Source organism: Pseudorca crassidens, chromosome 18, assembly GCF_039906515.1.
Source record: "Pseudorca crassidens isolate mPseCra1 chromosome 18, mPseCra1.hap1, whole genome shotgun sequence".
Taxonomy (NCBI): Eukaryota; Metazoa; Chordata; class Mammalia; order Artiodactyla; family Delphinidae; genus Pseudorca; species Pseudorca crassidens.
Genome location: NC_090313.1, coordinates 70,547,312 through 70,562,500, shown reverse-complemented (window position 1 = coordinate 70,562,500; position 15,189 = coordinate 70,547,312).

Sequence of the window (15,189 nt, the reverse complement as noted above, 5' to 3'; positions counted from 1 at the left end):
AGTTTGATGTTATCCATCAGTCGTTCTTCACCAAAAAGAAACAAAATGTGGATCACAGTAAAGATAATTAAGATGTGCTGTATTTTTTCTTTTTTTAATTAAAAATAATTGTCTTTTAAAAAGTACACTTTATATTTTCAAGCAGTTTTAGGTTCACAGGAAAACGGAGTCGGAAGTACAGAGATTTCCCATATACTCACTGACAGACCCCACACACGTACACAGTTTCCCTTACCAGAGTGGTACGTTTATTATAACTGATGAACCTACATTGACACATCATAATTACCTAAAGTCCACAGTTTACCTTAGGGTTCACTCTTGCTGTAAATTTCATGGGTTTTGACAAATGTATAATGACATGTATCCACCATTATAGTATCATATAGAATAGTTTCACTGCCCTAAAGATCCTCTGTGCTGCACCTATTCACCCCTCCCTCCTCCCTAACTCCTGGCAACCACTGATCTTTTTACAGTCTGCATAGTTGTGCCCATTCCAGAATGTCATGTAGTTGAAACTATACAGTATGAAGCCTTTTCGGATTGGCTTCTTTCACTCAGTAATATGCATTTTTTCCAAAGGCATTACAAAATTCCCAAGGCAATGAATGATATGGCATAATGATAGAGCATGAAGACTCAGACTCAAGTATTGGTTTTGCCCCTTTGGTCAAGTTACTTAAATTTCCTGGGCCTTGGTTTGCTCATCTGTAAAATAAGGATACCATTAATACCTATCCCACTAACTTTATGATGTTGTTGTGAAAATCAGATTTCTTTTTAAAAAATGGAGGTAATAATGCCTATGTTGTAGGGTTGTCGTATGGATTAAATAGGCAATGTGTGTGAAGAGCTTAGCACTGTGCCTGGAACATATTACATATTTAATAATGGTAGCTGACAATTTTCAATTTAATGTGTGCTGAATATTTTCTATTTGACCCTCTAAAACTCCTCTCTGCTCTTTTCCATCTTCCTTTGTGGGGCACAATTGCCCCACACATGAAGTGAGTGCCCTTCCCTCCTGATTTCCTGATGAGCTCAGCTAATAAAAAAAATGGATAGAAGCTGGGAGGGAGAGAGATGGGTGTTTTCTCCCTCTGCCTATTTGTCAATCTGGAGTCTGGCTGTGGCTGTAATCCTCTTCAAAGGCCAAAGATCCTCCTGGGCAACAGTTCTTGGTTTCCCTTAAAGCTGCCCAGACTTTTGTAAGTAATCTCTTAAATGATCTCTTTTGAGGTAATTTAGAAAGTTTCTGTTGTTTCCTGTCATAATATTGTCCCTTTCATATTTACTTGCAAAATTATTACTCTTTTACTTTGTAAAGCAGCCAGGGAATCATAAAATCAAAAACCGTAAGTAACTCTATAAAATCTTGCACATTATTACTAATATCCCTCTATATCCAACACTGGTCAGAATTTATGAAGATGTATCAATACTTTTGGATTCAAATAAAAAATGTGAAAAAAAATTAGAAATTTGGAAAAAAGTTATAAATATTAAAAGTTGTAAAATATCTATAAGAAAGGCTGGTCAATTTTTCCTCATTAAAAATATACCAAACACAACAACAACAAAATTCCTGGGCATTATTTAGCTTGGTAGAGCAAAGACAATTATTTAAACAAAGTGTATTTAATGTTTATGACTGATGTTTTACAGTTATATTCCCCAAGAAGGAATCAGCCTCTTTTCTGGAACCCTGATCACTGAGAGGCATACTGTCCTAATAGACAAGACTTTTATAATAATAGTTCAAGGAGATCTTCAACTGCAGCAGGAATTTTCACTAATAATTAAGAAATTAATTGAAGCACGTATGATCTACTGCTATGACTCTACTTATCACAGTGGACTATCAATTTTATCTTAAAATCACAGAATGCATTTTTTCCAGTTTTATAAATATTAACTATATATGTTTTTCATTACAAATCATGTTATAATAAAAAACAGGTCAACCTTAATGTTTAACTTAAAACACAAAAAGTAATAGAGAACATGCAAATATGGTACTCTCTTCACTGTATGAGTGGGGCATGGCCCTCCACCCAGAATATTCTGTAAGAAAGCTACTTACCTTAGTTTTTGGTCGAGCTCCAGTTGACATTAGGTTTGGCACACCATCAAGATTCTGAATGTTTCCAGTTTTATTTCTACAAATTCCTTCCTTCTGATGATTTTTCTAAAAGATTACTCTTCAGGTTTATAGAATTCTGTAGAAAAAAATTTTAAACAAGTTTTTTCATGTACAAAGAATTATTCTCAGGCAATAATTCAAGTGAATTACTCAATAAAAATACATATTTCAAAAACCTGAATGGTTTTGAAAGTTAACATAAAATGTGAGAATATTCCTAAATAGCAATAATGTTTCCAAAGACATTTATACTTAGGCTCAGTAAGATCAGTCCTAGTAAAGCCTGTGAACTTGTAAATATAAATTTACAAACTAAAAGTAATTTTATACTACCAAGGTAAAATACAGTACTATACTGGCATATTTTAAAACTTTTTAAAAAGCAAATCCAAAGGTATCTAAAAACTTGAAGTAAGAGGTGGCTCATTCAAAGCCACAGTATTCTTTTAAGCTTTAAGATCTCAATTTATATATTTTGTAATAGTAGGGAACAAATTATAAAATTTTATTTCTGAAGATTAGCTGTAGAAGTAAAATGAGTAAAGATGTTAGCATAAAGAGAATCCTAAACTTTTCAAATACAGTAAAAGTTCTTCTTCCAAAATGTTAAATTCTTATTGAAGTCATTGTTTTCACAAATTCTTCCCATCACTTGGAAATCTGCCACGTCCCTCTATGTGCAAGTTCCTTATGTAAGTTACCTAGAAGCCTATGCTGCAGTGTTCTGTCCTGGTTTATTCCTTCTGAAAAAAGGACCAAGGTTTTCAGAAGGAAAGGTTGGAAATGTGAATTTTTCATTTAACTCAAAATTTAGTCATTGCTCATCAGGTTTTTCTTTGGGGTGGGAAATAAAACATCTACAATATACAGCCTTACGTGTAAATCTAGCACTGCCAAGTACTAGCTATACTTGGACTTAATTTCCTCAAATCTAAATTTAATCACCTATAAAACAATACCTTCTGACTTCTACTGAACACTTCTTTGTGCTTGGCGTATTTGGCCAACGGAATGTGAGTACAAAGGAACATGTCAAGTCTGAGCAGAAACTTCATATGCTCTGCTTGGAAATCATAGTTTTCTTACTCTTGATGCTTACAGAAGTTCCACTATGGGGAAAAGAAATAAATATTATGATGAGAATACTGATGATATGGTGCGATAACAGGCACTACGTTAATGAGTTTTACATATTTACATTTTGGGGAGAATCTCCTGACTTGATCTTCTGAACAGCAATTTACTAATTCAAAAATGTCTGAGAAGGGTTTGAAGGACCTAGAAGAGTGTGTACATATTCTGCCCTTGAAAAAAGATCATGAAGGACCTAACAGGGTCTTGGCTTAATTCAAATGCACAGTGATTTTAAAAGGTATGAAAGTTATTAAGCTGGAGAAACAACAGTGGCAAATTAGACTATGTTGGACAGGCAGTCAGTAGTGCTGGCAATACAATGAGTGGGCCAGTGAGTTGACCAATGAGTACTATACTCTTCTAACTACTGCTAACGTCCATTTCTGCTGGCTGGTGTAGACAGTTTGACAGGTGCCTAGAAGAACACCCACTGTGGGTTCATTTGTAAAATGAGGATGCTGCTGGCACCTATTTCAATAGGATGCTGCCTACTACATGAAAGCCCCTTCAGTACTACTGTAGCTGCTATTGTAACACAGCCTCTTTTTCTTTGGGAAGTTACAGACTGTATCTTATTTAGGAAAAACTAACATTTGATGACAGAATGTTAAGCACAACATCCTGTGTATGATACTTTCACATGTATTCCCTCATTTTTTTCTTCTCAGTAACTGTGAGGGGGGTCCTGTTGGTTGAATTTTATAAAAGAATTCCTAAAGAGAACAAGTTGCTTGACTAGGATCACACAGCAAATGAGAATGCTAAGATCTCTTGATTCTTCTCAGTAACTTCTCTCTTCCCCCATATTTCTCTTTGTATCCTGGCCCAGCCCCACTTCCCCAACCTCTCCAGTCTAAATCTCAGCAAGGGTCTGTTCCATCATAGCCTTTGTTCAGCTGGTTAACAGGCTTGGGCTCCTTTTAGCCTTACTGAAGACAGACATCTATGGAGGCAAGGAAATGGGGGTGAAACTGCAGGAAGGAATTGACCACTACAACCCAGCAGTTTTGTAGAGCTCCTGTGGCCCAGGTATAGCCACTTACAGCACTTAGTAAACATATGCTAAGGCACTTTATAATTTTGATGCTGTTATAATACAAATAATATCCTTTCATAAAAGTACATTTTCTATATTCTGTTACTTGCATATAGTAATTCAATTGATTTTTTTGCTTAATTGATGTTGTTTCCATAAATATTTGTAAGCTTTCTGATTAACTTTATATATTTTTGGGGGGCTGTCTTTGTACTCTTACATCAGTGACTAATGGTAAATTTGTTTCTTTACCATTCCTCATTCTTTTCTATTATTTTCCTTATAAGTAGGCTTGGCCTCCAGTCAGAGGTGGTAGTATCCTGATTTTATTTCTGATTTTAAGGAGAATGCTTCCAGTGTTTCTCCATTTAACTGCAATGCTGACTGTACTGGGTTTTGTTTTTTCTTAATCAGGCAGTTCCATTCTTTGATCAAAGTTTTTTATATGAAAGGATGTTGAATTTTACTGAAAGCATTTTCTCCATCTATTAAGATGATCAAATTTTTCTTCTTTAATCTCTTAATTTATAAACTACATTAATTAATCTTATGCTAAACCAACCATGCATTTCTGTATTATATTATCAATGTACCCTTCTAGTCTTTAAGATTATTTATGATAATGAAGATTGGAATTTGTCAAATGCCCTTTAAATAACTAGACTTATCCATGAACTATAGCAATAGATTCATAATTATTAAACTATCATTATATTCTTGAGATCAACTGTGCTTGGCTGTGGGAAGCAGTTCCTTTAACACTTATTGATTTGGTGTTTTCTTTGGTCTTTTTGTACCCATTTTCATTTTTTGTCCTCTTAAGTTTTTATGTCAAGAAGACATTAGTTTCATAAAATAAATATGGAAATTATGCCTCTTTATAAATAAGATGTAGAAATTTTATATTGCATGACAATTATCCATTCTTTGAAAATCTCTAAGAACCCATAGGCAAAACTCTTTGACACTTAGAGGGAGGTAGTTTTTTGATAACTTTAAAAATTTCTCCTATTGGTTTATAGTCCATTTTTGTAAGTTACTCCTGAGTGAATTCTGACAATATATGTTCTATTACACTGTCTATTACATGAAGTTTTTCAAATTTATTAGCAGACCTATGTAGACTCTTGCACTTTGAAAATCATATTGTATCTGATATTATAGCCCTCTTGTTCCTGTTCTATTTATATTGTCTAGTGGAAAGAGCCCAACCAAGGATTTAGGTTAGACAGACTCAAGGTAGATAAGCCAACTCACTTGTAGTAATCACCACTGCCTCTGGGAAGCCTTTCATCACTCCTGGTAGATGTTTCTGTGAATTCCTATATTTCCTCTAGCAAAACATTTCTCTCACATTATTATTGTAGTTGGTTTAATGAGCAGCTTCTATGTTAAACTGTAAGCTCTAAGAGGGTAAAGAGGAGGTCTGTTTAATTTCCCACCAAGCACTTAGCACAGAGTGAGTATTCAATAAATCTATGTTGAATTAACAATTACTTTTTTCCATGTCCTTCTCTGCTTGTCTCTTTCATAAGATCATAGTTATAATGGACTTTTATAGCTACCATACCAAGAGGGCTGAAGAATGATTAAAAATGCCAGCTCTGGAGCTAGAGTACTGGGTTCAAAGCCAGGCTGTGCCACTCACTAGCTGTGTGACTATGAACAAAGTATTTCACTTCTTTGTATTTCAGTTGCCTCACCTTTAAAACCAGAAATAAATAATGTTTTGTACTCACTAGATTGCAGGAAGTTTATATGTGTGAAACACTTAAAAGTGTGTCTGGTACATAGCAAGTTGTGAATTAATGTTAGCTATTGTTATGTTAGTACATGACAGGTAAATGAATGGATAAAATAATAAATCTGTAAAAATAGAGAAAATACAATACTTGCTCCACCTCTGGGCTTCTCTGAGGATCAAGTGATGTGAGTTTTAAATAATGAAAAGCATTTGAGGTGTTTTATTAAAAGCAATACAAACGGGAAGCCCCAGTGGCCACAGGAAGAGAACTGTTCTATTCTTTGGAAAAAAGTGACAAGGGCAGAGAAATACTTAATTAGGTTTTGTTCCTTATTGGAATTTTTCTGTAATATTTTAGCCTCGACTACAATAAAACTGCATTATTTTAACTACACAACTTTAAAAGTTTAATTTAATATTTTTGTAACTACAAAATAACTGAACAAGAATTTTTCCTGAGACATGATAGTTCTTTGGGAAATAATCTCTTACTTTTCAAATATCCTTTTTTCTGGGTCTTTATCCATTACTTACTTTTTATAGTTCACATTTTATTTAAACAATGTCTCTTCATTTGTTTTTCTTACGTTGACAAGAAAACTTTTAAATGCTATCCTTGTAGTTATTCTCAAAGGTTGCTATGTATAGGTATTAGCCCTAGAATACTGAACTTCACTGATATAATAATCATTGAATATTTTCTGCTACATACAACCAAGCCATGACATAGGATGGCAAGAAACCAAATAATAAAACTCTCTTCCTAATCTTTGTTCGAATTTCATATAAAGAGAGCTTAGGAAAAAATTCCTAAAATAAGATATTTATGCTTATGCAAATACAGCAAAGAATGAGGTGGGTCATTGTTGCTGATTGTCCAAACCTGGAGAGGCAAAGAGCAAATTCTTTTACCCATTCTGCTCTTTTTAAAATAGAAGAACAAAAATACAGAAATACATAAAGATAATCCTATTATTTAAACAATTCCAGGGACATTTCTAAAACTTAACACACACTATTCAAATTTTTACATAATATTTTAAAGTATAACATGCCATTCTTTAATTTCCTCATTTGCAAAGAAGTATCTCACTAGTTAACTGACTTAGAAATTGAAGATAATTACATTTGATTTTTTGGAGGAAAGCACAATGTTTATAAAGACACATCCATTTTTAAAAACACTTAAAATACTGGCTATTAATATCTAATTGCAACAACAGGTATAAATGATGTAACATCAATTTTGATCCCAAATATAAAGGGTCAAAGCCATACATAGACTGAAAGTTGCCCTTGCCATTTATCTTTCAAGTAGTATATTTGTTCTCTATCTCAAAAAAGAAGCTTGTGTAATTAACTGTCAAGGAGCACTAAAAACACAAAGAAGAAATTTAAGCACACATGAAAATTTTCCCAAGCTGAGTAAAGTCATTTGTACTGAATTTATTTTTGACAGTGTTTCTAATCTGTTCCTCCCATAACTGAGACTAATTAACTTATCCTGCTAAAACACCAAGAAAGACATATTTGATTCCAGATCTATCTGAAAAATGAGAGACCTTCACTTTTCATATTCCTATAGCTAGACACAAGAGTCCCCTTCTCCATCACATTAATGATTACTACCATTTATTTAGTGCTGTGTAGTGAAAGCAGGCTGCTGACTAATTCAGGTCCTGATTTCCATGCTTACTGTCATGTGACCTGAGCAAGTTACTTAAAGTCTCCATGTCTCTGCTGTCTCATTGGACTAAAATGGGAATAATAAGATCTACTCATAGAGTTTTATTTATTACCTCCCATTTGATTTTTTGGCCCATATTTTACCCAGGATATTGTCACCACTTCAGGATGCCAGTTCTAACTGCATTATATTCTCTATGAGAGCTATGACTATACCCTTTCTGATGAGTTAATTACTACAAAAGGTTACCAAAGACCCAACACGAACAGACTAAGAAAGTTAGTGCCATACTAATTGAAGAACCCAAATGTCTCTTCTAAATCCTGTGATGTGATCCATTAAAGATAGATAAAGTGATGGAATAAAACATGAGATGTGTGAACACAGAATACTCACAATTATGTATAGTTCTACTTAACATAGTGACATATAAGACAAACGTTTGTAGTCTCGTGTTTTTTTTTTTTTTTCACCTGTACATAGTTGATTAGGTAACTGCATCTTTTCCCTGTACCCAATGGCTTCCTTAGGCAAAGTATCTTTGGAGTTAATCAATTTCCTGTCTCTTCTCGTTCATTCATTCATTCATATGCCAAGCACTGCCTAAGCACAGGGAAAACAAAAATAAATACAACATATTTTCTTTAAAAGCTCTAGTCTACAGAGAAAGGGTCATGTAGACATAATACTACAGGGATTTAAGCCAAAGTATCATATAAAATGATACGAGAACACAGACAAAAGAAGAAATAATTCTGCCTGGGGAAAAGGGAGAGTTCATAGAGGAAATAACCTTTAAACTGAGTTTTGAAGTAAGAATAGTAGTATTTCAGGGAAGGGAATCCCAAGGGCATGAAAGCACAAAAAGAATACAGCACGTTCAAAGAATAGTGAGGATTTTTATCTGACTCCATCTGTTGATGCCTAGAGGATAATGGCAGCAAATGATGTATGAAAATTAGATGCAGTCCTCAGATAAAAAGCTACATATTAAGGAATTTGACTTTTCTCTGTAGGTAACGGGAACCTTGCGGATTTTTGGTTTTATACTGTTGTATTTTACGACTGAGAATGTTAAGAAATATAGGGAAACTATATAAATATCAAAGAGTTTTAAATATGCAAAATAGACATCAGTATCTCAACATTTCTCATTTGAGCTTAACTCTCCCTTGCCTCTGCTCCCTCCTCTTTGTGACCGATTTTTCAAAATAATATTTTTATTGTAAAAGAAAGTGGAGATATAGAAAAGCACACAAAACAGATGCACAGCTTAACGAATTACTCAAAGGAGAAAAATCTTAACCACCATCAGGTCAAGAAGTAAAAGTTTGCCAGAACTTCCCCTCCAACATGCAAAACGCCTCTAAATCCTCCATACCAACTGCAATCCCATTCTTCCTTCTATAAGGAATCATTATCCTTTTACAGTAATTATTTCCTTACATTTTTCATAGTTTCACTAGTCAAATGTATATCCCTAGATGCTGGTCTTGCTCCTTTATATATTTTTTGATATGTCTTTTAAGTCTCTTTTAATCTAAAACTTATTTATGCTACAAGTTATCTGTTGAAAAATCCAAGAGTTTTCTACACTGTAGAATTTTCCAGTCTCAATTTTACAAATTGCACGCTCAATAGTTCATTACAGCTTGTTCCTCTGTCTTCTGTCTTTCTGAAGATCAGTAGTTGAATTACATTCAGGCTCATCCCTTTGGCATGACTTGAGGTAGTGTTGAGTGCTTCCATGAAGAGGTATATAATGTCTGATAGTCCTTTTTATGATATTAGCAGCCATTGATGCTAAATACCTATATTTATTAATTTATTGGGGGTTGTAACGCAATGATATTTTAATTCTTTTTTTCACTCATTAGTTGGAATATATTTATACAGAGATATTTTTCCTCATTTACTATGTGGTTACCCAGTGTTACAGTTCATATAGGAAAGCAGGATAAATGCCTGAGTCTTTAACTTCTTCTGTTAGTTTTCCAGACAATAAGTTGGTTCCCCATCATCCTCCAAAAGAGATCAGTTGGGTTTTTTTAAAAAATATCGTTATGAATTTAAATATATGTGATGACTTTTAATCCATTGCAACTATTCTCAGGATTGAAGTAGTCCTATCTTTGGCTAGTGGGAGGCTTTTCAAGTTGGCTCCTAAGACCCTAGTTGTGTTTGATAGTTCCTTACTATAGTATGACAAGCTGTTGTAGTCTCATCTTGTATACTTCCTCCCTTAAACCTACAATTAGAAATTTCTTCAAGAAGCCCTGGCTTCTTTTAATGAGGAATCGTATTTCAAGAACACATTCTGCACAAGAGGGACAGTCATTATTACTGGGTTTGGTCATTGGTTTCTAGACGTTTTCAATGAGACAGAAAGAGATACTTCAGGAATTCATACTGATAGTTCTAATTCAAATTTAGGACTATAAAACTTTTACATAATCTCTAAGCTATTATATGTGTATCTCCTTTCTTCTTCACTGAGAATATTGGTTCCCAAGGACATAGGCTATGACAGAATTAGAATATCCCATAATCATTTTTTAAGATTACACATACGTTAGTCTTAAAATAACAATACTGATACTACTGCCCACATGAGTACCAAAAACACTAAAAATTTTTTTGCATATGCTCTCCCCAATTCTCCCTTCCTACTTTTTTAGCCGTTATATATTATACTCTTGTCCTCTTAGCCTTTGTTTAGCCCTAATTCTACTAAGAACTATATATTTAATGTTCAGCACCTGTCCTTATGTTGATGTTTCTCTGGTCATGTGGTTACCTGAAGTTAATTCTCTAGTAGATTCTTCAGAAAGGGTTAATGAGCCCCTGTGCCCTTTTTACTTGAAAGTCAGTTTTGCTGGATACAAAATGCTTGGCTCGTATTTTCTTCCCTTGAGAATCTTAAGATAATCTTATTTTCTTTGTGCATTAAGTGTTGCTCTTGAAGTTTGATAATTATCTAATTGAAATGTCTTATAAATCATGTGCTCTTTCCTTCTCCCTAGATATTCAAATATTTTATTTTTCTTTAAAACTCAGTAATTGTACACTACAATATCTTGGTGTTAGTCATTCTGGATAATATTCTTAAGTATATGATGAGTAACTTCAAATCCTTATTTCAGAAAAATTTTCTTGAATTATAGTTTTCAGCATTTCTTCTGGTCCCTTTAGTTTTTTTCTTCTTTGATAACTTGTGCATTTTTTAGTCCCTTTTAAAAAAGTATTCTATCCCAAAGTCATAAAAAACATTCTAAAAGTTTTAAAGCTTTGACTTTCACTCTTAAGCTCTTAATATACCCAGAATTGAGTTTTGTGTATGGTGTGATGTGTGTACATATTCTTTTCCTGAAAACATAGGAGAAAAGTTTATGTTGTTTGGGTTATCAAAAAAGTTACACTTCTGAGCAACTGTGTATTTGTATTTCATGGAATTATGAACTCATTTGATTCATATGTGGTGTTTCAGACTTGAGGAATGTAAAAGTGTAGCAGTGACCATGTTGGCTTAAGGCAGCAGAGCAGAGAGAAAGAGCCACGTTAGGAGCTAACTGTATTTCTACACACAGGCAGGCCAAGGAAAGACAAGTGGTTCTTGTGAAACATATGGGCACCTACCAGACAGAGAGATCAGCCAAGAAGTCTCTTGAAAGAGACTACTTCAACCTAAATAGGCATTTCTCCAAAGAAGATATACAGACTGCCAACAAACACACGAAAGAATGCTCAACATCATTAATCATTAGAGAAATGCAAATCAAAACTACAATGAGATATCACCTCACACTGTTCAGAATGGCCATCATCAAAAAATCTACAAACAATAAATGCTGGAGAGGGTGTGGCGAAAAGGGAACCCTCTTGCACTGTCGGTGGGAATGTAAATTGATACAGCTACTATGGAGAACAGTATGGAGGTTCCTTAAAAAACTAAAAATAGAACTACCATACGACCCAGCAATCCCACTACTGGGCATATACCCTGAGAAAACCATAATTCAAAAAGAGTCATGCACCAAAATATTCACTGCAGCTCTATTTACAATAGCCAGGACATGGAAGCAACCTAAGTGTGCATCAACAGATGAATGGATAAAGAAGATGTGGCACATATATACAGTGGAATATTACTCAGCCATAGAAAGAAAAGAAACTGAGTTATTTGTACTGAGGTGGATGGACCTAGAGACTGTCATACAGAGTGAAGTAAGTCAGAAAGAGAAAACAAAATACCATATGTTAACACATATATATGGAATCTAAAAAAAAAAAAAAAGAAAAAAAGAAAATGGTCAGAAGAACCTAGGGGCAAGACGGGAATAAAGATGCAGACCTACTGGAGAATGGACTTGAGGATATGGGGAGGGGGAAGGGTAAGCTGGGACAAAGTGAGAGAGTGGCATGGACATATATACACTACCAAATGTAAAACAGATAGCTAGTGGGAAGCAGCCGCATAGCACGGGGAAATCATCTCGGTGCTTTGTGACCACCTAGAGGGGTGGGATGGGGGTGGGTGGGAGGGAGGGAGATGCAAGAGGGAAGAGATATGGGGACATCTGTATATGTATAACTGATTCACTTTGTTATAAAGCAGAAACTGACACACCATCGTAAAGCAATTATACTCTAATAAAGATGTTAAAAAATAAAAATTAAAAAAAAAAGAAGAGACTACGTTACCTAAGAGATAAACTCAAAGGAGAAAGCCAGTTAAGAGGGTACTGGGATCCCAACAAAAAGAATCTTAGTGGGGTGAAATCAGATGCCCACGACTAAGTATTGCTTGAAGTCCTAAGTGGTCACTCAGGAAAAAGGACAATCTTTATTGTAGTTGGAGATTCCAGGCCAAGGAATCTAAAGAGCCTTCTTTAAATATCAAAGTCCCAAGAATGCCAGTTGCAGATTGTCACAGCAGTGGCCATGTAAACCTGAGTCTTCTTCTCCAGTCCTTTTAATACTGGTCCAGCCCTGGAAGATCAGACACTGCAGTGAGCAGACTGCATGAGGAAGCAGTAGAGGGAGATAGGAAAACAAAAGGGAATCCAAACACTGCAAGCCTCTCAGCCTGAAACAGTTTCAACAGTGAGGATAAGCTTCAAATAAGGTAAGACTATGGAGTTGTGAGATTATGCATGGTCTGGAGGTTCTGAATAGTTAAGTGACACTTCTTGTGCCCAAAGGTGACCAGAGAATGTTTTTGTTTTTTTAAGAATGATTGGAAAAGCTATGAGGCCCACCCTAGAAATCATTAAAAAGGTGGAGAAGAAATAGTCCATTGAATAGACTTGAAGGTAAGCAGTAAGAAAAAATAAAGCTTTCTATTCAACCTATAAAGTTGTTTCCATTCAGTAAAAGATTACATTTGGTAAATAAAATTAACTTTTGTTGACACAGATTGAAAAAAGTTAGGAAGTACATGGTTAGATCACATGTGAATTTAAACTATAGCCCTGTTTACAACTGCAAAGTATTATGTCAATCAAACCTTCAAACTCCTGAGCAAACTTCAACTGTTCCATGGAGAAATCATCCTGATCCGACTATAAGGACTTACAGAAATGGTGCATAGAAAACTCTAGGCACATACTAAGCCCTTAACAAATGATGGCTCTTCTTATCATGCCCTTCTTTGCCATTACAGTTGAGAGAGGCCACCTCACATTTGATCATAAGGTATTTCCCATTGGGTGAGTGTCTTTTTTTCTCCAACTAATATCAAAGTTCATCAGAATACCAGTTAGAACTTTGTAACTAGAATTTTTTAATAATAATTGATGACTGATCAATAAGTAGAGACAAGAAGAGTTAGGACATCACAATTGGAACAATAGGAATGCTTTGGGGTAGGCAAGGGAAAGCCAATAAGCAACACTGAAACGGCACCTTTTGTTAGCCAACTTTTCACTTTTTCTAATCTCAAATTTATTATCAGTCGAACGTCTCTTTATTTTATGACCTGGAGTCTCCTACCATTAAACATCAGGCCTTTAAAGATTATTTTATTTTGTGGTATCAGACTTTTGGAATAAGACTATCTTCTTTGGGGCTTCCCTGGTGGCGCAGTGGTTGAGAATCTGCCTGCTAATGCAGGGGACACGGGTTCGAGCCCTGGACTGGGAAGATCCCACATGCCGCGGGGCAACTAGGCCCGTGAGCCACAACTACTGAGCCTGTGCGTCTGGAGCCTGTGCTCCACAACAAGAGAGGCCGCAATAGTGAGAGGCCCGCGCGTCGCGATGAAGAGTGGCCCCTGCTTGCCACAACTAGAGAAAGCCCTCACACAGAAACGAAGACCCAACACAGCCAAAAAAAAAAAAAAAGACTATCCTCTTTGGAATGGCACTCAAGCTCAATGAGAGCCATATGACTTAACTGAATAATAACATTTCTGCATGTGTAAAGTTGCCTCCAAGAAGTATAAGAATATTCTACACAAAGCAAGGGAAACAGTTGGTGAAGAAGTAAGACAGAAGCGAAGCATATTTTCTCTTTGGATTTAAATGTAATTCTACAGGTAGACTTTTGAAATCAACATTTTTGAAAAGGTCTCTTGTTTTTCAATTACTTAATTTAGTCATGTAATCTCTGTATTAAAGATGTTTGAAACTGGATGTTTTATGTTTTTTTCATGCATTTTTCATACCTGTATTTTGTGATCATGTACAATATTATGCAGGAGAAAAAGAATATTTTCTTTTCTAATATATATACACAGAATTCACCATTGAAACATTGTTAAAAATGGTTATAGAACAAATGTACATGCTCTTTGGATATATTTACCTTCTTAATCTAGTCACTAAGTGCCTACTATAAGCACCATGAAGGTAGGATTTGGGTCTGTTTTAACATTATTTTATAAAAAATTAATTTTCTTCTATTATTCCATAAGTTATGGCCCTCTACCATGCAAACTATTCATTACAAATGAAGCATTAACCTCAAAGATAGATAGTAAACTAAAATGAACTGTTTTCTTGATGAGAGAAGCATCATCCTTTTCTCATCTAATAACTTTTCCAAATTCTGGACAAAATATAAGGAGAAGCAAAAATGAGTTTTCATTATTGTATATAAATCTCAATGACCAGCCAAAAATTTTTTAAAAAGTAATAAAAGAACTGGAAATTTTAACCCCAAGTCTTCCTTTTAAGGTTGATATTGCTGACTTAAAAGTAGCGTAGGATAGATGATTAAATATTTAGTCATGATAATGATTAAATACTGATGATTTAAAAGCAATTTAGGAAGAGTTACATGAAATTATTTTTGCACTATAACAATTTCAAATTAATACACTTATGTAAAAGATAAGTTGCATTTTCAGTTTTATCACAGAAAATCTCAGGCAATCAATTAAGGATATAATCTTTTTTAGAGATTTAAAATTAAAGCTTCGAGAACTAGATAAAAAAGAAAAT